Consider the following 24,635-nt stretch of genomic DNA (forward strand, 5'->3'; position numbering starts at 1 on the left):
AAGACCAATGGTCAGAAAATCAAGACCAGTATTCGAATGAAATACTTAGGTATCCTCCTCAAAAATACTTTAAATTGTAAAGCGCATATCAACAGTATTAAAAAAGAGATTCATCAATCTTGGTCTCCATCTGCAGGAAACTCTGGATTATAAAATATCAAACATCGAGAACTATCTACGAATGCGCAATACAACCAACAGTGCTTTATTGGGCCAAAGTGTGAAAGATAGTGGCCGTTAAACAACATTTCAAGAAAAGCCTTCTTCCAATTCAGCATAGTTGTCTGGTGACCATAACAAAGGCATATATAACAGCATCCACCAGTGCCCTCCAGGTCATTGCAAACTTGGTGCGTTTGGACCTCAAGATCCTGGAGGCAGACTGGAAATGTCCTCTTATCAGAAACCCACAAAACTTACTTACAAGAATACTACCCCTACAAAAAATAAAAAAAAACATTGCTAAGCGGAATATGGATCGTATTCAAGGGTTATATCAAACTAATCGTGCTTACAACTATCCACACATCAAGGGCATCGATAGTATAACCCATGACAGCAAACCAGGAATCAAAATATTTACTGATGGATCAAAAACTCCTAAAGGGGTTGGATGCTCAGTGGTTGTTACAAAAAATAGATGAAATATCTATCAAATGTTGTCAAAACCGGAGAAGCATTGCTCTATTCTAAATTAACAACCAGAATTAGACCATTTTCAAAAGAGGTAGTAATTTAATAAAAATTATTAAATTATAGTAACAAAATTTTTGTTGTTTGTCAAATTTATGTATAATCTAATGCCATTTCATATTCTGTATCTTAACGTATTATATTATCATTATTGGTGTTGAATATAACTAATAATACAGTTTTTTGTAATTATTTTAAGAATAACAATCATAGTGAATAAATCTTACTTTGACATTAGACACGATAAAAATACAAAAAAATGTATGAATAACTCATAACTGTAAACACAGTTCATTTTGTAAATTGCGATTTTATACTATTGAAAAATAATATAGGCCTACAGATGTTTTTCTTATTAGCATATCAGAATCCTCTACATAATCTTAATAGAGTAGTTTATTTCGTGGTTCCTATGTGTTTCGTAGCCAAAACGATAAGCCCTTTCGGGTACGAAACACATATGAGTCACGATGACTTAGTACGTTAATGTGGCTTGTATTAGTATTAGGAAAGCTAATACAATCCAGAGAAGTCCAATTAGCCAACGTGTTCGTGGAACACGAACCCACGATCAACTATTAGATTTTGAGACTGTAGCGTATATCATTGCTGTTATGTAATAATATGAGTAGTATCTTTCAAACCGGTTAGCAACTTAAGATAAAGGTTTTAAAAATTTATACAGAAAGATTATAGAAGTACATTTAACGCAATGACACATTTTCGTTACTAAAAAGCTCACAAATTTCAAACGATATGAAGATTGCCGTGTTCTTTAACAGTTGTACAGCTAAACACAATTGTAAAAAGACCAATAACTGACGAAGTGAATTAAATCACTGAATACTACTGGTTTGTGGTAGATTTGCTCTTTACCAACTATTCGAGGATATGGAGTTTTCTACGCATCAGTCCATGTCAGACAGCTAAATAGTGTATTGTTTCTCATAACTCAAGTCATGAAAACACCGTACTTATATCGGCAATGTTATCGAGTTTTCTGCCCTTGTACCCATACAGAGAGCTGTGCCGACGACGCCACCTGTCGAATCTTGTCATCTGCCACTGTTACGGGGCTTAACCTTCGAGCGACATTAGGAAAAACATTCTTCGACACTTCGAACTTTCGAATCTTTAGTTGTTTAAAGAGATGTGTGTATAGTGTACGTCATTTCTTGTCAAAAACGGTATTTTATAAGATACTTGTTATCTTTGTCTCCTCCAACACACCCACACGAAAATATCCCACACGCAAAGTTTCGGTCGTGCGTTTGCGCCTCTCTCGGACAAGGCTGGCCACGTGAAGTTTACTGGGTGTTAACGTTTTATCTAACACCTAAATAGGAGACAATTATCCTAAAACACCACTCGTAAGGCATTATTACTTGCGTAACGACCATCATAAACGTATACAACTACTATTACATCACAATTAGTCACACTTTCCTACAGGATGATATAGTCTATAAGCGGATGCCGAACTAGACGATACAAGATAATACAAGAGGTCAAAATTTTTTTTTTATCCAATTTGAAACTTAATAACTCCTGTGACATTTGTCAACAATTTTTGAAATTTTTCTCGGACGTTTCTATATTTGCAGCATTAAGGCAATTAACTTTTGTGGCACACTTCAAAGAAGTAGAGGCAACAAGAAAGTCGTTTCTCATATCTCTAGTAAAATCGATTTAATAAAGAGTTTACTCGTAATTAGCATATACAAATTTTAAAAACAAAGTTAATGTAAACTATCAAAACTAAAGTTTTTTTTACATTTTATAATATAAAAAGTTTTCAATAGAATCTTATTAAAGATTGATGGTACATCACACAATTTTTACTATTGCTAAGAAAGGTACACAACCTTGAGTAAAGATATTCATAAATTCGTAAATAAATTCATAAATTACTTTGTTATATAGATCTGTATTCAACAGTATAACTCAATATTTAACGTAGCAAAAAATTAATAATTATATTAATGAGAAATGTTTGAATAATCACAGACATAGATAATTACTGTTCTAATTACCTGTTAGTACTCATAAACTATATTTAATATAATTAATGTCTTTTGAAATCACAAAAGCAAAAAACACTTATAATTAAATTTTCATTTATAACTATTTGTAGTCACGACATTATCTAAAATTATTGTATTTGAATACGGTGTTCTGTATTTGTCAGTTATTGCCATATTATTAAGTTCGAATATTACTTATGTTTATTAATTAATATAATATAAAAGCACCGATTTATCACAATTATTTCAATAATAATATATATGGAATATAACTAGTTTTTGTCTTTATTTTGAATACGAAAACAGTAATTATTTTATTCGCTATTTTTCTGACCTGAAAAATGCAAAATAATTATGCCTACTAACGTATTTTCCATTATAATAAGCAGGTTATTACATCTATATATATATATATATAAACGTTTGTGTCCCTATATTTCACTTTCCACAAAAACTACACATCGCACGTGAATGGTGTTTGTATGTGGTGGTAGCCCCAAATCTCCATTCCTACACTATGGGGGTTGCGTCTCGATAGCTATAAGGGTGCGGGAGATATGGGGCTGAAAGTGGTTGAAAGTGGTTTTCTATTTCGAATGTTATGTTCGAATTTGTTCGAATTAAATTCGAACATAAAATTCGAATATTGATTCGATTATAGAACGATTGTAAACGTTCCAGAAACGTTGAAAATAGTTCGTTTGACTGGACGTAAACAGAAGACGTTCAGAAATAAAATCGAAACTACATCTTTAATTAGTCTGGAAACGGGAGACCTAATTCTTGCATTTTGTGAAAATGGGGTAAGATTGGCTATAATGTAATTATCTTAATCTTCACTATCGTTACTTTTTAAAAACCCAGCGAAGCGGGTCCTTGCAGCTAGATTCTAGATTACTTAGAAAAAGAATCTTTTATATATATAAAAATACTATATTACATACAAATGTACGAAGAAATAAAAACCCAGCGAAGCGGGTCCTTGCAGCTAGTATTAAATAAAATTATCTTTAAATGAAAAATTTATCTATATCAATAATTAGTTTAAATTAACTTTTGAAGTCAGAATTAGCAGGATATTGGGCAAGTTTCTAAAGGCAATTATTATGCCATTTTGAATGCGTTAATGTGAACACCTTCAACAACTCATTCCTGCTTTAAAGTTTCTGAAAGCAGTTTATAAGTCTACCATTTTTTCAAGTTGTAGCCGAATTAGATGAAAAATTTCCTTATATACCATCTCGGTTCTATAATTCGAAAAAAATACAATGTTCTAAACTTAACGCTGTGAAATATGATTTGAAATATGACGTGTTTTAAAAAGGTGTAAAATTACATTTTATAATGAGTAATTTATAAATTAGATAGAATAATTCATAAAGCGCAGGCAACTATATATATCTAATATTCCATTAATTAATATAAAGTGAGTTTATCTTTTATCAATATACATAATTAAAATTTCAAAATCTTCTATATACTAGTTGCTGCGTAACACAGCGTATTCGATTATTATTGTTTTTACTTGATATCGTGACTCTAAAGTATTAAAATGGAAAATCCATTAGTAGTTATTTTGCAATTTATAGGTTACAAAATGAACAATTAAAATAATTACTACTTTCTATACAAACGGAAAACGAAAATAGTTATTTTCTATTATTATTATTGAAATAATCGTGATAAATGATATTATTATATATTATTTAATAAACTTAAGTAGAATTTGATCTACACCGTACTGTGATAACCGAATAATACAGAACACCGTACTTAAATACTGTACAACAGTTTTAAATAATACTGTGACTACGAACATTTATAAATAAAAATTTAATTATAAATGTCCATTTGCTTATCTCATTTTAAAAAGACATATATTATCATAAATACTGTTTATCTGTTCTAACAGGTAATTAGAATAGTAATTTTCGTTATCTATTATTATTCAAACATCTAGGATAAATACAATTATAAAATTATACAATTTTTTGCTACGTAAAATATTGAGTTATATTGAGATGATGACAGATCTATTATAATAAAGTGATGTTTGTGTACGAATTTATAAACTTCTTTACAGAAAAATGTGTATTTTTTTAGCAATATTTAAAATTTTTCGTGCTATCATCTATGAAATTCAATTAAAAATTTTTATATTATAAAATATCAAAACCTTTAGTTTTTATAGTTGGGACGAGTTTCCTTTTTAAAAAAATGTATACAGTCGACCCCTTCTATAACACTGTTGATTATTCCGTTTTATACGAATTCCATGTTGTACGAGTCACTTAGATTTTACAAATACGTGTGCCGTGCTGTGAACAGCTCACGTATCCTTTCGAGGGCCCTTACTATCAAAATTTAACAGCACTAATTCTCTGATACTTTGATNGAGGCATCCATGCTTTTAATTATGGTGTTTATGAGAGGAAGGTTAAGGGGTTAATTTTTCATCGTTTAATATACAACATATTCAAGATCATTAATAATATTAATCGCTTAATATTAAATTTTATCATTAGTTTCCTTTTTAAAAAAATGTATACAGTCGACCCCTTCTATGACCCCTTCTATAACACTGTTGATTATTCCGTTTTATACGAATTCCATGTTGTACGAGTCACTTAGATTTTACAAATACGTGTGCCGTGCTGTGAACGGCTCACGTATCCTTTCGAGGGCCCTTACTATCAAAATTTAACAGCACTAATTCTCTTATACTTTGATGGTAAAGGCTTTCTAATTCACAAAATATCTGCAAATGTTATAAATTATCAACGATAGAAACATAAATCAAGCGACAAATTGGGTGAACAAGAGTGTGTCTCCTCCACACCAATTCATACAGAAAAACTCCAGAACTTTTTGCATTTTTGGATGTTTCAGACGCTAAAATAAAAAATCTTAAAGGATATTAACAGCCGGAAAATAATAAATTAAATTTAAAACTGTTATAATTGGAATTATTTATTTGTTGTTTTTTGTTATGTTTGTTATTGTAACAGTTGCGCTCTGTTGAAGTAAGGACAGATACAGATACAGATACAGATACAGATATTTATTGATCAATATGCCATATGGCATATCCCGGTGCCACTAAGTATTACCGGGTATATACAGGAAATTACATAGTTTACACTGAAGATTTCGATAACTAATTATTAACGTAAATAAAATTAATTAACGCGTGTACAATTATATATATGAGGTTATACACGCGTGCAAAACATTAATAAGTATAAATAGATAAAAATAAATTTAAAACATAAAAGTTGCTGGAAATGTGACAGAGTCATAACATTATATAGTTACACGAGGAACATATGTTTTGTTATCTTACGCGGCAATTCTGTTTCAGCAGAGGTTTTCGAATCAGACTAGATAAAAGTTTTTTTTTTTTTTTTTTTTTTTTTTTTNGCCCTTACTATCAAAATTTAACAGCACTAATTCTCTGATACTTTGATGGTAAAGGCTTTCTAATTCACAAAATATCTGCAAATGTTATAAATTATCAACGATAAAAACATAAATCAAGCGACAAATTGGGTGAACAAGAGTGTGTCCCCTCCACACCCAATTTATACAGAAAAACTCCAGAACTTTTTGCATTTTTGGATGTTTCAGACGCTAAAATATAAAAATCTTAAAGGATATTAACAGCCGGAAAATAATAAATTAAATTTAAAACTGTTATAATTGGAATTATTTATTTGTTGTTTTTTGTTATGCTTGTTATTGTAACAGTTGCGCTCTGTTGAAGTAAGGACAGATGAACAGATAAGAAAGTGTATAAATTCATTGTATAAAATAACTTATAATTGTTAGAAACCGAAAAATATCATGTTGGTGAGGAGCGAACTCACGAGAGATGTTTAATTTGGCTTGACGGAGAATGCACGACAACATGAGGGCACTCTGTTAAGGGATGTTTCTCGGGTTGACTTTCTATCCAAAATTGCTCCGATTTAGATGTTCGACACGTAAAAAATGACCGTAAAACTCACGTGGCCAGACCATTAGTGAGCAGTGAACCCTTCGACCAACCTGTGTAAAGTAATTTTATCCACTCGGGCAAGGTAAGTGAAAAAAACATACAGCAGAGAAACCATACTTCTTAAAAACTTAAATTTCTATTTCTTTCAATGAAATTATAATATAATAGAAGACAGGAAGTGAAAACACAGTTTCCTTTTAGGATAAAAAAATTGCTGTTAAAACCAGTGAAATAAAAATATCTTATAAATTAATTAACCATTTGGCTAAAATTGTGTGTTTATATATTACTGAAGTATTTGTAATTTTTAATTGTTAAAACACCTAATAAAAAGTACAGAGTCTTAAAAACAATTATAAAATCTTGACAGACAAGTTTTATAAATTTGAATTTCACGGTTAAATTATTATATGATTTAAAACATCTTAATGTTTTATTATCGATTTAAACTTGTTCTGTATTTATAGTATTGATTTTAATCTTCTAACTTTATTACATTTTTAATTAAAACATTCTTTGCTTTTATTATTATGTAATTCACTTTAAAAGTAATCAATAATTAATCTTTGATAACAAATACGAATTTGCGCATTTTAGCTTTTTAATTGCATACGTCACGCGATACATTTTGTTCAAATTAAAATTTTTCATATTGAAATAACATTTAACATTAATAACACGTCTTGAAGGTACCAGTATATTTATTGTGTATTGTAGAAGAAATATTCACAAATTTTATTCATTTGAATAATTTAAGATCTTTTGAATAAATAGAAAATTTTAAAAGAAGGAATTATGAATATTTCACGTTTGTATCTGTTATTCACTGTTTTGGGATATATGAAAAATGGTATGTACTGTACAACTATTTATGTATTGTATATAAAGTGATTTTAATTATACAAAAGAGAGAAAAATATAATAATATCCATGGATATGTATGTATGTATGTATGTACATGTGTGGGTGTTGTCTATTTTGCTTAATAAAATACCTAAAGATGGGTAGGGAGTACGATACCAAATTTGGCATAGTAGCTCGTGTACAAGAGGCATCCATGCTTTTAATTATGGTGTTTATGAGAGGAAGGTTAAGGGGTTAATTTTTCATCGTTTAATATACAACATATTCAAGATCATTAATAATATTAATCGCTTAATATTAAATTTTATCATTAGTTTCCTTTTTAAATATTTTACTTTAAGTAACATAATTAGTAAAAATAAATTTTTTAAATTTTATTCATTTATTCTATATTTTTTAATTCATTTGCGATTTGATTAAAAAAAACCATTAATTTTATACATTTGATTTAAAGTAAGATTGTTTAATTTAGTTCTAAAATCTTGATTTTGCTTTGTACTTATTTCTATAATTTCATATTTTTCATGATATTTCTTTAGTCCTTCACAGTCTCTTAGTATATGGTTCAAAGAATAGTCACTTGATTTACACCAATAACATCTGTCTTTAGTAAAATCAAAATAGGTATTATTGATAAACAATCAATATTTATTAAGTCTTAATTGAATTAATAATCTTTTTATATTCATATTGATATTAGCTGTTATGATGTTCGAAGGAGACTGGATGTTTAAAATGTTGATGTACCATGGATGGTATACAGACTGATATAATAAGTTTTGATCCATTATTATTAATTGAAAAAATGCTGATTCGATCATTAGAGAGTATCCATTAGAGAGAAAACAGTAATTATTTTATTCGCTTTTTTTCTAATCTGAAAAATGCAAAATGATTACTAACGTATTTTCCATTATAATACTTCAGAACAGTGATCTTCAACCGTTGTGCCACGACAAAATCCAAGATGTGCCGCAAAAATTTTTTAGGTTATTAAATAAACTATTTTTTCGAAAAAGCTCAAAGAACAACAAAGTGTACATGTTAAAATTAAAACTTATTAAAATTGATTATACCAGTTTTTCTTTGTTATAATAAATAAACGTATGCATAATATATATATACATATATATAATGTATAAAGAAAAATTATATTAGCAAAACAGCGAGTGATTACATTTCAAATAAAATTTTCCTTAATTAAAAAAATATCTGTACCCATACTCACTGTCAGTTAAAATTAACTTTTGAAGTCAGAATAGCAGGACATTGGGCAAATTTTTTAAAACAATTATTATGCCATTTTAAATGCAATTTTAAATGCGTTAATGTAAACACCTTTAACAACACATTCCTGATTTAAAGATCTTGAAAGCAGTTTTTAAGTTTACCATTTTTTTAACTTGTAGCCGAATTAGATAAAAAATTTCTTTATATACCATCTTTGTTCCAAATTCCGAAAAAATACAGTGTTCTAAATTTAACGCTGTGAAATATGACTTCTTTTAAAAGAATACAAAATGAAATTTTATAATCAGTGATTTATAAATTAAGTACAATAATTTTTAAAGCGCAACTATATATACTTGATATTCCATCAATATAAAGTAAGTTTATCTTCTATTAATAGACATAATTAAAATTTCAAAATCTATTATATGCTAGTTGCTGGGTAACACAACGCATTCGATTATTATTGTCTTTACTTGATGTCGTGTCTCTAAACTATTTATAAAAATGGAAAATCCATTAGTAATTATTTTGCAATTTATAGGTTACAAAGAGTGCAATTAAAATAATTACTGTTTTTCTGTAAAAACGGTAAACGAAAATAGTTATTTTCCATTATTATTATTGGAATAATTGTGATAATTAAACGCTTTCATATTATATTAGTAAATAAACTTAAGTAGAATTCGATCTTAACCATACTGTGATAACCGAATAATACAAAACACTGTACTTAAATACAATAATTATAAATAATATCGTGACTACGAACGTTTATAAATGAAAATTTAATTATAAATGTCCATTGCTTTTCACTGAAGTATTTGTAATTTTTAATTGTTAAAAAACTTAATAAAAAGTACAGAGTCTTAAAAACAATTATAAAATCTTGACAGACAAGTTTTATAAATTTGAATTTCACGGTTAAATTATTATATGATTTAAAACATCTTAATGTTTTATTATCGATTTAAACTTGTTCTGTATTTATAGTATTGATTTTAATCTTCTAACTTTATTACATTTTTAATTAAAACATTCTTTGCTTTTATTATTATGTAATTCACTTTAAAAGTAATCAATAATTAATCTTTGATAACAAATACGAATTTGCGCATTTTAGCTTTTTAATTGCATACGTCACGCGATACATTTTGTTCAAATTAAAATTTTTCATATTGAAATAACATTTAACATTAATAACACGTCTTGAAGGTACCAGTATATTTATTGTGTATTGTAGAAGAAATATTCACAAATTTTATTCATTTGAATAATTTAAGATCTTTTGAATAAATAGAAAATTTTAAAAGAAGGAATTATGAATATTTCACGTTTGTATCTGTTATTCACTGTTTTGGGATATATGAAAAATGGTATGTACTGTACAACTATTTATGTATTGTATATAAAGTGATTTTAATTATACAAAAGAGAGAAAAATATAATAATATCCATGGATATGTATGTATGTATGTATGTACATGTGTGGGTGTTGTCTATTTTGCTTAATAAAATACCTAAAGATGGGTAGGGAGTACGATACCAAATTTGGCATAGTAGCTCGTGTACAAGAGGCATCCATGCTTTTAATTATGGTGTTTATGAGAGGAAGGTTAAGGGGTTAATTTTTCATCGTTTAATATACAACATATTCAAGATCATTAATAATATTAATCGCTTAATATTAAATTTTATCATTAGTTTCCTTTTTAAATATTTTACTTTAAGTAACATAATTAGTAAAAATAAATTTTTTAAATTTTATTCATTTATTCTATATTTTTTAATTCATTTGCGATTTGATTAAAAAAAACCATTAATTTTATACATTTGATTTAAAGTAAGATTGTTTAATTTAGTTCTAAAATCTTGATTTTGCTTTGTACTTATTTCTATAATTTCATATTTTTCATGATATTTCTTTAGTCCTTCACAGTCTCTTAGTATATGGTTCAAAGAATAGTCACTTGATTTACACCAATAACATCTGTCTTTAGTAAAATCAAAATAGGTATTATTGATAAACAATCAATATTTATTAAGTCTTAATTGAATTAATAATCTTTTTATATTCATATTGATATTAGCTGTTATGATGTTCGAAGGAGACTGGATGTTTAAAATGTTGATGTACCATGGATGGTATACAGACTGATATAATAAGTTTTGATCCATTATTATTAATTGAAAAAATGCTGATTCGATCATTAGAGAGTATCCATTAGAGAGAAAACAGTAATTATTTTATTCGCTTTTTTTCTAATCTGAAAAATGCAAAATGATTACTAACGTATTTTCCATTATAATACTTCAGAACAGTGATCTTCAACCGTTGTGCCACGACAAAATCCAAGATGTGCCGCAAAAATTTTTTAGGTTATTAAATAAACTATTTTTTCGAAAAAGCTCAAAGAACAACAAAGTGTACATGTTAAAATTAAAACTTATTAAAATTGATTATACCAGTTTTCTTTTATTCTTGTTCCCAATGTCCTTTTTGTTTCACATACATAAGTTTTGAGTGGATCACAATTATAGTTTATTAAATAAACTATTTTTTTCTTACGGAGAAAGAGCGTAATATCGAGATTAGTAAGAAAACTTTCTGCCGTGAGAGTAGGCCTATAACTAAACGTTATTGATTACTTTTATCTCCATTTAATTGTCACTTAGAGTCTACGTACAGAGAAATTCTTCTAGTTTCATAGAAGTAACACGTTTATTTTTGGATATATCAATTATATTTAATAAAATTATAACTAAAAATCTTTGATGTCGATATATTATGGAAGCCATTTTTAACTTTTAATTGGCCATGTTTCTTATTTTGCATGAAGATTAACAGATGATACATAATTTTAAAAATATTTAATTCAAATGGTGATAACTGCTTGAAAAGTAGTACAATTCTCTAAGAAAATGGTTAATTTACTGGAGAAGAGATGTGAAGTTCGAATTTAACACTTCTAGATCAGAAGAACGTAACAGATGAAATGTATTATAAATGCACCCCATCACCCTCTCTCCTATGGGTTCTCCCGCTCTGCGGGGTTGCGGGGGTGTTTTCTACGTCCCTAAACGCGTTAGCGTTAAATTTATCGAGTGTCACTTCAAAAATTCTCTTATCATCTTAGGTAATTAATATGTTTAGTAAAAACAGTGATGTAATAGCAAAAAGTAAAAGCCAGAGAAGTGTTTTTAACTTATTTAAAATGGAATTATATGCAGAAATTAATTAATTAATTAAAAAAGTTTCTGAGTTATTCATGTGAAAATAAATGTTTTTGGGAAGTGGAAAAAGAGATTGTTCTTGANTACGAACGTTTATAAATGAAAATTTAATTATAAATGTCCATTGCTTTTCTTAATTTAAAAATACATCTATTATAAAAAATACTGCTTATCTGTGCTAACAGGTAATTAGAATAGTAATTTTCGTTATATATTATTGTTCAAATATATAGGATAAATACAATTATAAAATTATAAACTTTTTTCTTCGTAAAATATTAAGTTATATTCAGATGATGACAGATCTATTATAAGAAAGTGATGTCTGTGTACGAATTTATAAACTTTTTTTACAGAAAGTTGTGTATTTTTCTTAGCAATCGTTAAAATTGTATGTCTTGCCACCATCTATGAAATTCTATTAAATATTTTTATATTATAAAATGTCAAAACGCTTAGTTTTAATATTAGAGATGAGTTTAATTTGTATAAATTGTATACACTAATTATAAGTAAAGTATTCATTAGATCGATTTTACTAGAGATGAAAAACGACTTTCTTGTTGCCTCTACTTCTTTGACGTTTACCAGAAAAGTAAATTTCCTCAATGCTCCAAATATAGAAACCTCGGAGAAAAATTTAAAAAATTGCAGACCAACGTCACAGAAGTTATTAATTAAGCTTCAAATGGAGTGAACGAAAGTCTACCTTTATCATACAAATACACCTACACATTCTAACATCATTAGGAATTGATGCAGTTAAATTGGTTTGGTTTATATTTAAAACATAAATTAATTTTTATAAAAATAAAACCTTTACACAAAAGTTGAAAAATAGCAGGGGATGTGCATCATTATCATCATCATCATTAACCTATCTCGATTACAACATTGAAATGAATATGTTTTAAAAAAAATATATCTATATAACATATCTATCCCATGATAAAAAAACATATGTTACATCTACTTATTTTGAATATACTTATCTTATTGTGAGAGAAAACAAATATTATGTCAAGCAAACTGACAAATACCTACAGTGAACATTTTTTGCCTATTGATATGATAAAATTATATTAATGTAAATTATATTGATGCTGTGGTACTTTAAAAGAAAAATTTACGTATAAGTAACTAAAATTTGAAACGTTTTGGCATTACAATTTTGAATATTTCATGTAATTTTTCAGAAAATTATCAAATATACAAATAAATAAAGAATTTTTTAACGATGTTTATTATGACTATTAATATTATCTTGCTGCCTATAAAATGTAGTAGGTTCATAAAATATTCTATATACCATATTTATAAATGATATTAATTAATAATTATAATATAATATTTAATTATTATATTTAGTGTAGAAAATATTTCTATATAGTTTCCTTTGAATAGATAATTTGAATAATAAAAAAAATTAATTTTCACGATACAGGTTGAGAATGTCTGGAAATTTGATAATATTAGTTTTTATCTTTATAGATTTAAAAATTAAAAATATTAAATTTTTCGTAATTTTGTGCCATGGCACAGTTCAGTTTTCCTTTTATTATAGCTGCGATGTTATGGTTATGGTTTTTTAAATTAAAAAAAAATCATTTTTAACATATTATTCTAGCATAAATATGTCATCAATGATAGTTTTTGGCATAATTAAATGTTTTTAATATTTTCAATCTTTTTCCACTTTCTTATATCTATCTGAAACTAATTGTAAATCAAATGTAACTACTTTTCTTCTTAAATGAAGTTAAGACTATTTACAAAAATATAAAATTTTTGAGTCTATCTTAATCCTTTTTTACACCACCCCAGAAGTAAATATTATATTTTTGTAAATAGTCTTAACTTCATTTAAGAAGAAATATAAAAATTTTGAGTAATTACAGAAATTGTATCCAAATGTAACTAATTTATTATGTAGCTCGTAAAACATTGTTTATTGCGTGTTTCAGTTGGATAGAATTTTCATGTAAATAAAAACGATTACACTTCATTTCCATAACGACAACTGTGTATTGTCTATAAAAAGAAAGTTACGTACTGACAATTAAATTAGTTGTTATTTAGAATGAACATTGCGAAAATGAAAGTTTTAATTCTGTTTGTCTCATTTTATGTGTGTTTTTTCGATTATATTTGTTGTAACGAGGGTGAGTATCATGAATTCTATTTAATTAATCAAATATAAATTTATTCTGTTGAATATAGTCACATTTATTGTAAAAATTATCAATTTCTAAATGTTTATATTTGTATAAGTGTTCCATTATTATTTCAGTAAGACAGACTTGTTTTTAGAAAAAATAAATTTCAATTTTTTTTAGGTTTAAACAGTTGCAAATTGTCTAAGACTAAACTTAACAATAATTTTTAAATTAATAATATATTGTATTTAATATTAATTTAATTGTTTATAACTTATTGTGAGAAAAGGGGCACCAAGATAACCCTGTTCTAGATCACAAAAGAAATGTAAAAACAAATATAGAAAAAATGTGGTTTTAAATGAATCCTGACACCAGTTAATATAAATTTAATAGCGTTTTAATTTAAGATTTTGACATTTCGAGTGGGAAAGGTATGTTAAAATTATCCTGAATTTTAGGAGAATTTAAGTTAAATCGTTTTGCTATCACTTCCAAAGAAAGTGACGTTATCTTTTTATTGCAGAAAACATTCCTATTCTTTCATTAGTGTATTTTTTTCTAAAACCAATAATATTACAATATATATTAAAGTTAAAATTAAATTTTAAATAAATGTCTTTTTTTATTTTCGTCGTAATTAAAATGCTCCAGATTCGCACAATAATATTTTCAAGACTGATTTCTTTAAGATATAATCACATCGAACAGTTGAAAAAGTAAAATTGCAATTGATATATCGTGAATTTATCAATTCTATACATTGCATATTTTAAAAACCAATAAGCCGTATTAGAATTTAATGCAGAATTTTAAATTATAACTAATAAGTGTTGCTACATTACTGTTGAGACAGTATACAGAAAAACATGACCAACAATTCATTTTTTTATTTTTTTTTACAGTCTAGAAGTACAGTCAACCCCCTATAACACTGTTGATAATTCCGTTTTATATGAATTCCATGTTGTACGAGTCNTATATTTATAAATAAATTACATTGAAATAACTGTTACCAGCAGTAGATGAAGGCGTAAAATGATACAGACTGTTACTATTTCGCTAATAGTAAAAATTGTTGAATAGTGTAAATAATTTTTTATGTATCGTGAGGTCTTTTTTCTCTTAAAAAACTGGACACGATAAAAATGAACTTTATTTTTGATTTTCTCAGAAACAAATATATTTAATACTTTTTGAAACATCGTTCGTTTCGTGTGTGGATAAGAACGTTTGTCTTTTGAGTAAAAAAAAAACAAGTTTGAAATCGTGTGTAATTTCCATAACGACAGCAGCTGTAAACAATACGTGGTAAACTAAACAACACATAGCATTCACATGCCAAACAGTAAAACTCTTCATTATTCCGAGATAACTCGAAAATGAAAACATTTTTGCTGTTTGTCTTAGTTTTTGAATGTTTCAATTATATATCTTCAAAAGAAGGTGAGTATTAGAAATATTTCATTTATTAGAAACATATTTCTTTAAATTAAATTTGTTCTTAATGTTTAATCTTTTACAATTCCATTTATATTTTTCCTATTGATTTTTGTTAATGAAAACTGTCATTCGCTTCAGTAGTTTCTTAGAAAAAAAATCAATGATTTCTGGAAATGTATAGAGCTGGGATGGCGAACCTATTTAAAATAACTTAGCTTTAATGGTGTTTTTGCATGAAAAAATTTTAAATTTCAAATAATGATGTTTAATTATAGAGCAAATGCTTTAAAGATAAATTATGTTAAAATAATCATATAATAAATCTTTGATTTTCAAGTATTTTTATATGTTAAATCCAGTGTGATGATAAGACGGGGTTTAAAAAATCTGTTTTAGCATAAACCGAATTAAACAAGAAACCCGAAAAAAACGATTAGATTAATTAATAATAAGGATTTCTTTATGTTATTGTACTTTTGTTCAAAACAAATGTCTCTTTTCAATGATACTCTTAACCACCTGTTATCATGTTTTGAATAATAAAGTGTTATTCAGTTTTATCCTGTTTTACTGCGTAATATTTTTCAACAACAATAACTTTTATTTTTATAGTAAGTTCCCATAATTTATTACTTGTTTTTTGAGAAATTTTACATTTTTTTAACTTATTCGACTTTTACAGTTGAGCTAAATTATTCGTACCATTGGATATTGGCTGCGATAAAGGTAATGTTTACTATGTCGCATTTATAAAACTAATATACGTCTTTACAATGTCTTCATTCGTTTTTCAGAAACCATATCTTGTAACTCTCGATGAATCTGGAAATAAAATGATAGGAGGACATCGATTTCAAGTTTTCAAAGTTCTTCAAGAAAAATTAAAATTTCGGTACATTAATAATTATTTCGAATTTTGTTTTATTGTCTATTTGTAAAAAGAATAGAAATTAACAAAAGTTTTAGTATAAATATTGAGAAAATAAATAAATTGAATAGTTTTATATTTATACTAGCTGCAAGGACTCGCTTCGCTAGGTTTTTATTTGTGGGCAAAAAGTAACGATAGTGAAGATTAAGATAATTACATTATAGACAATCTTACCCGTTTTCACAAAATGCAAGAATTAGGTCTCTCGTTTCCAGACGTTTCTCAGAGAATTTTTACATAAGCATAAAAATATGTTTGATTTGCCGCAAAAGCGCAAAAAACTGCTTGTAAATCTTGCATGCCGCTTTATATTAACACTTCCTGGTCCCGATTCTATTTCTAAACGTCTCCTGTTCACGTCCGGTCAAACGAACTATTTTCAACGTTTTTGGAACGTTTACCATCGTTCTATAATCGAACCAATATTCGAATTTTATGTTCGAATTTAATTCGTACAAATTCGAACAAAACATTCGAAATAGAAAGCCACTTTCAACCACTTTCAGCCTCATATCTCCCGCACCCTTATAGCTATCGAGACGCAACCACCCCTATGCACGAATGNATGGTAAAGGCTTTCTAATTCACAAAATATCTGCAAATGTTATAAATTATCAACGATAAAAACATAAATCAAGCGACAAATTGGGTGAACAAGAGTGTGTCCCCTCCACACCCAATTTATACAGAAAAACTCCAGAACTTTTTGCATTTTTGGATGTTTCAGACGCTAAAATATAAAAATCTTAAAGGATATTAACAGCCGGAAAATAATAAATTAAATTTAAAACTGTTATAATTGGAATTATTTATTTGTTGTTTTTTGTTATGCTTGTTATTGTAACAGTTGCGCTCTGTTGAAGTAAGGACAGATGAACAGATAAGAAAGTGTATAAATTCATTGTATAAAATAACTTATAATTGTTAGAAACCGAAAAATATCATGTTGGTGAGGAGCGAACTCACGAGAGATGTTTAATTTGGCTTGACGGAGAATGCACGACAACATGAGGGCACTCTGTTAAGGGATGTTTCTCGGGTTGACTTTCTATCCAAAATTGCTCCGATTTAGATGTTCGACACGTAAAAAATGACCGTAAAACTCACGTGGCCAGACCATTAGTGAGCAGTGAACCCTTCGACCAACCTGTGTAAAGTAATTTTATCCACTCGGGCAAGGTAAGTGAAAAAAACATACAGCAGAGAAACCATACTTCTTAAAAACTTAAATTTCTATTTCTTTCAATGAAATTATAATATAATAGAAGACAGGAAGTGAAAACACAGTTTCCTTTTAGGATAAAAAAATTGCTGTTAAAACCAGTGAAATAAAAATATCTTATAAATTAATTAACCATTTGGCTAAAATTGTGTGTTTATATATTACTGAAGTATTTGTAATTTTTAATTGTTAAAACACCTAATAAAAAGTACAGAGTCTTAAAAACAATTATAAAATCTTGACAGACAAGTTTTATAAATTTGAATTTCACGGTTAAATTATTATATGATTTAAAACATCTTAATGTTTTATTATCGATTTAAACTTGTTCTGTATTTATAGTATTGATTTTAATCTTCTAACTTTATTACATTTTTAATTAAAACATTCTTTGCTTTTATTATTATGTAATTCACTTTAAAAGTAATCAATAATTAATCTTTGATAACAAATACGAATTTGCGCATTTTAGCTTTTTAATTGCATACGTCACGCGATACATTTTGTTCAAATTAAAATTTTTCATATTGAAATAACATTTAACATTAATAACACGTCTTGAAGGTACCAGTATATTTATTGTGTATTGTAGAAGAAATATTCACAAATTTTATTCATTTGAATAATTTAAGATCTTTTGAATAAATAGAAAATTTTAAAAGAAGGAATTATGAATATTTCACGTTTGTATCTGTTATTCACTGTTTTGGGATATATGAAAAATGGTATGTACTGTACAACTATTTATGTATTGTATATAAAGTGATTTTAATTATACAAAAGAGAGAAAAATATAATAATATCCATGGATATGTATGTATGTATGTATGTACATGTGTGGGTGTTGTCTATTTTGCTTAATAAAATACCTAAAGATGGGTAGGGAGTACGATACCAAATTTGGCATAGTAGCTCGTGTACAAGAGGCATCCATGCTTTTAATTATGGTGTTTATGAGAGGAAGGTTAAGGGGTTAATTTTTCATCGTTTAATATACAACATATTCAAGATCATTAATAATATTAATCGCTTAATATTAAATTTTATCATTAGTTTCCTTTTTAAATATTTTACTTTAAGTAACATAATTAGTAAAAATAAATTTTTTAAATTTTATTCATTTATTCTATATTTTTTAATTCATTTGCGATTTGATTAAAAAAAACCATTAATTTTATACATTTGATTTAAAGTAAGATTGTTTAATTTAGTTCTAAAATCTTGATTTTGCTTTGTACTTATTTCTATAATTTCATATTTTTGATGATATTTCTTTAGTCCTTCACAGTCTCTTAGTATATGGTTCAAAGAATAGTCACTTGATTTACACCAATAACATCTGTCTTTAGTAAAATCAAAATAGGTATTATTGATAAACAATCAATATTTATTAAGTCTTAATTGAATTAATAATCTTTTTATATTCATATTGATATTAGCTGTTATGATGTTCGAAGGAGACTGGATGTTTAAAATGTTGATGTACCATGGATGGTATACAGACTGATATAATAAGTTTTGATCCATTATTATTAATTGAAAAAATGCTGATTCGATCATTAGAGAGTATCCATTAGAGAGAAAACAGTAATTATTTTATTCGCTTTTTTTCTAATCTGAAAAATGCAAAATGATTACTAACGTATTTTCCATTATAATACTTCAGAACAGTGATCTTCAACCGTTGTGCCACGACAAAATCCAAGATGTGCCGCAAAAATTTTTTAGGTTATTAAATAAACTATTTTTTCGAAAAAGCTCAAAGAACAACAAAGTGTACATGTTAAAATTAAAACTTATTAAAATTGATTATACCAGTTTTTCTTTGTTATAATAAATAAACGTATGCATAATATATATATACATATATATAATGTATAAAGAAAAATTATATTAGCAAAACAGCGAGTGATTACATTTCAAATAAAATTTTCCTTAATTAAAAAAATATCTGTACCCATACTCACTGTCAGTTAAAATTAACTTTTGAAGTCAGAATAGCAGGACATTGGGCAAATTTTTTAAAACAATTATTATGCCATTTTAAATGCAATTTTAAATGCGTTAATGTAAACACCTTTAACAACACATTCCTGATTTAAAGATCTTGAAAGCAGTTTTTAAGTTTACCATTTTTTTAACTTGTAGCCGAATTAGATAAAAAATTTCTTTATATACCATCTTTGTTCCAAATTCCGAAAAAATACAGTGTTCTAAATTTAACGATGTGAAATATGACTTCTTTTAAAAGAATACAAAATGAAATTTTATAATCAGTGATTTATAAATTAAGTACAATAATTTTTAAAGCGCAACTATATATACTTGATATTCCATCAATATAAAGTAAGTTTATCTTCTATTAATAGACATAATTAAAATTTCAAAATCTATTATATGCTAGTTGCTGGGTAACACAACGCATTCGATTATTATTGTCTTTACTTGATGTCGTGTCTCTAAACTATTTATAAAAATGGAAAATCCATTAGTAATTATTTTGCAATTTATAGGTTACAAAGAGTGCAATTAAAATAATTACTGTTTTTCTGTAAAAACGGTAAACGAAAATAGTTATTTTCCATTATTATTATTGGAATAATTGTGATAATTAAACGCTTTCATATTATATTAGTAAATAAACTTAAGTAGAATTCGATCTTAACCATACTGTGATAACCGAATAATACAAAACACTGTACTTAAATACAATAATTATAAATAATATCGTGACTACGAACGTTTATAAATGAAAATTTAATTATAAATGTCCATTGCTTTTCTTAATTTAAAAATACATCTATTATAAAAAATACTGCTTATCTGTGCTAACAGGTAATTAGAATAGTAATTTTCGTTATATATTATTGTTCAAATATATAGGATAAATACAATTATAAAATTATAAACTTTTTTCTTCGTAAAATATTAAGTTATATTCAGATGATGACAGATCTATTATAAGAAAGTGATGTCTGTGTACGAATTTATAAACTTTTTTTACAGAAAGTTGTGTATTTTTCTTAGCAATCGTTAAAATTGTATGTCTTGCCACCATCTATGAAATTCTATTAAATATTTTTATATTATAAAATGTCAAAACGCTTAGTTTTAATATTAGAGATGAGTTTAATTTGTATAAATTGTATACACTAATTATAAGTAAAGTATTCATTAGATCGATTTTACTAGAGATGAAAAACGACTTTCTTGTTGCCTCTACTTCTTTGACGTTTACCAGAAAAGTAAATTTCCTCAATGCTCCAAATATAGAAACCTCGGAGAAAAATTTAAAAAATTGCAGACCAACGTCACAGAAGTTATTAATTAAGCTTCAAATGGAGTGAACGAAAGTCTACCTTTATCATACAAATACACCTACACATTCTAACATCATTAGGAATTGATGCAGTTAAATTGGTTTGGTTTATATTTAAAACATAAATTAATTTTTATAAAAATAAAACCTTTACACAAAAGTTGAAAAATAGCAGGAGATGTGCATCATTATCATCATCATCATTAACCTATCTCGATTACAACATTGAAATGAATATGTTTTAAAAAAAATATATCTATATAACATATCTATCCCATGATAAAAAAACATATGTTACATCTACTTATTTTGAATATACTTATCTTATTGTGAGAGAAAACAAATATTATGTCAAGCAAACTGACAAATACCTACAGTGAACATTTTTTGCCTATTGATATGATAAAATTATATTAATGTAAATTATATTGATGCTGTGGTACTTTAAAAGAAAAATTTACGTATAAGTAACTAAAATTTGAAACGTTTTGGCATTACAATTTTGAATATTTCATGTAATTTTTCAGAAAATTATCAAATATACAAATAAATAAAGAATTTTTTAACGATGTTTATTATGACTATTAATATTATCTTGCTGCCTATAAAATGTAGTAGGTTCATAAAATATTCTATATACCATATTTATAAATGATATTAATTAATAATTATAATATAATATTTAATTATTATATTTAGTGTAGAAAATATTTCTATATAGTTTCCTTTGAATAGATAATTTGAATAATAAAAAAAATTAATTTTCACGATACAGGTTGAGAATGTCTGGAAATTTGATAATATTAGTTTTTATCTTTATAGATTTAAAAATTAAAAATATTAAATTTTTCGTAATTTTGTGCCATGGCACAGTTCAGTTTTCCTTTTATTATAGCTGCGATGTTATGGTTATGGTTTTTTAAATTAAAAAAAAATCATTTTTAACATATTATTCTAGCATAAATATGTCATCAATGATAGTTTTTGGCATAATTAAATGTTTTTAATATTTTCAATCTTTTTCCACTTTCTTATATCTATCTGAAACTAATTGTAAATCAAATGTAACTACTTTTCTTCTTAAATGAAGTTAAGACTATTTACAAAAATATAAAATTTTTGAGTCTATCTTAATCCTTTTTTACACCACCCCAGAAGTAAATATTATATTTTTGTAAATAGTCTTAACTTCATTTAAGAAGAAATATAAAAATCCTGAGTAATTACAGAAATTGTATCCAAATGTAACTAATTTATTATGTAGCTCGTAAAACATTGTTTATTGCGTGTTTCAGTTGGATAGAATTTTCATGTAAATAAAAACGATTACACTTCATTTCCATAACGACAACTGTGTATTGTCTATAAAAAGAAAGTTACGTACTGACAATTAAATTAGTTGTTATTTAGAATGAACATTGCGAAAATGAAAGTTTTAATTCTGTTTGTCTCATTTTATGTGTGTTTTTTCGATTATATTTGTTGTAACGAGGGTGAGTATCATGAATTCTATTTAATTAATCAAATATAAATTTATTCTGTTGAATATAGTCACATTTATTGTAAAAATTATCAATTTCTAAATGTTTATATTTGTATAAGTGTTCCATTATTATTTCAGTAAGACAGACTTGTTTTTAGAAAAAATAAATTTCAATTTTTTTTAGGTTTAAACAGTTGCAAATTGTCTAAGACTAAACTTAACAATAATTTTTAAATTAATAATATATTGTATTTAATATTAATTTAATTGTTTATAACTTATTGTGAGAAAAGGGGCACCAAGATAACCCTGTTCTAGATCACAAAAGAAATGTAAAAACAAATATAGAAAAAATGTGGTTTTAAATGAATCCTGACACCAGTTAATATAAATTTAATAGCGTTTTAATTTAAGATTTTGACATTTCGAGTGGGAAAGGTATGTTAAAATTATCCTGAATTTTAGGAGAATTTAAGTTAAATCGTTTTGCTATCACTTCCAAAGAAAGTGACGTTATCTTTTTATTGCAGAAAACATTCCTATTCTTTCATTAGTGTATTTTTTTCTAAAACCAATAATATTACAATATATATTAAAGTTAAAATTAAATTTTAAATAAATGTCTTTTTTTATTTTCGTCGTAATTAAAATGCTCCAGATTAGCACAATAATATTTTCAAGACTGATTTTTTTAAAGATATAATCACATCGAACAGTTGAAAAAGTAAAATTGCAATTGATATATCGTGAATTTATCAATTCTATACATTGCATATTTTAAAGATCAATAAGCTGTATTAGAATTTTATGCAAAATTTTAAATTATAACGAATAAGTGTTGCTACATTACTGTTGAGACAGTATACAGAAAACATGACCAACAATTTATTTTCTCATTTTTTTCTTTTACAGTCTAGAAGTACAGTATATGGTCTATTTTATGTTTTATAAATTATACGAATCTATTAAATTTGTATAAAAACAATATTTACAGTTCTTTACGAAGAGATGTAACAGTTGCTAGAAAATGTAATAGATTATGAAAAAGCATTTTTAAATAAGAAATTAATTCTGTAGAGTCTGAGAATCATTTCAAATGATTAATAAATAGATAAATATATTGAAAATAGTTCAGGATTACGTCCTAATATATTAGAATTAGTACTGATTCGATAAACTTTAAAGTATATTTTACTTATAAGATTATATAAGTAATTGTACATTTTATAAAACCAAATACATTCAATTTTTTTCTTTGAATTTATTTAATTTTTTCTCATATCATCAAGAACGTTATACATATATCTGCAAGTTCATTGAGGAAAAAACTATGTAAATTATCAAAAATATATTTTCGATCTAGTCTTTTGTATTTTAAAAGGTAACTAAAAAAAGATGATTTTAATAGTCATGAATAAAACTTTCCTTCAGTGNTGTAAATTATCAAAAATATATTTTCGATCTAGTCTTTTGTATTTTAAAAGGTAACTAAAAAAATGATTTTGAAAGTCATGAATAAAACTTTCCTTCAGTATTTGATAACGAGAAAATAAATCCCAATATAGATAATGCTTTGGCTTGCATGGCATGTTGTTTTAAATTGTCGATATTTTAAAAACTATTTTCATATGTAATTTACATATACAGTAGAGCCTCGATTATCTGACTCAATTGGAAACTGGGGTTGGTCGGATAATTGAAAACTCGGATAACCGAAAAATATGAAAAAATCCATTATTAGTGTAGTATATTATTATATCTCATGTAATTAGTATATTAGTATATCGCTATTAACGTACTTCGCATCGATGTTAAGCCTAACAAAAATTTTTTAAAATAATAATCGTCGCTATTGTATCGTTAAAAATTAGAAAATTAAGCCTCGTTTAAATACTGGCTCCCTTTCATGGTCGATCCGTGTTGCCAGCTAAAACACGTAAAAATAATATTAAAGTAGCCAAGACATAGCCAAATATTGTAGCGCCACATCACTAGCGGACATTTGAAATTTGCCGACTAGGACGGTCGGTTAACCGAGG

General features: G+C 26.3%; 1 long non-coding RNA gene across 1 annotated transcript in view; it reads left to right on the forward strand.

The window, feature by feature from the left end:
* The first annotated feature begins 22,532 nt into the window (after nt 1-22,532).
* LOC111629682 overlaps nt 22,533-24,635 on the forward strand; it is a 4,077-nt gene continuing 1,974 nt past the window's right edge. The window contains exon 1 of the long non-coding RNA XR_002757388.1: nt 22,533-22,606. This is a non-coding gene — a long non-coding RNA (uncharacterized LOC111629682). The remainder of the gene's footprint in view (nt 22,607-24,635) is intronic.

Source organism: Centruroides sculpturatus, unplaced genomic scaffold (assembly GCF_000671375.1).
Source record: "Centruroides sculpturatus isolate CEXI.00-Female unplaced genomic scaffold, Cexi_2.0 scaffold238, whole genome shotgun sequence".
Lineage (NCBI taxonomy): Eukaryota > Metazoa > Arthropoda > Arachnida > Scorpiones > Buthidae > Centruroides > Centruroides sculpturatus.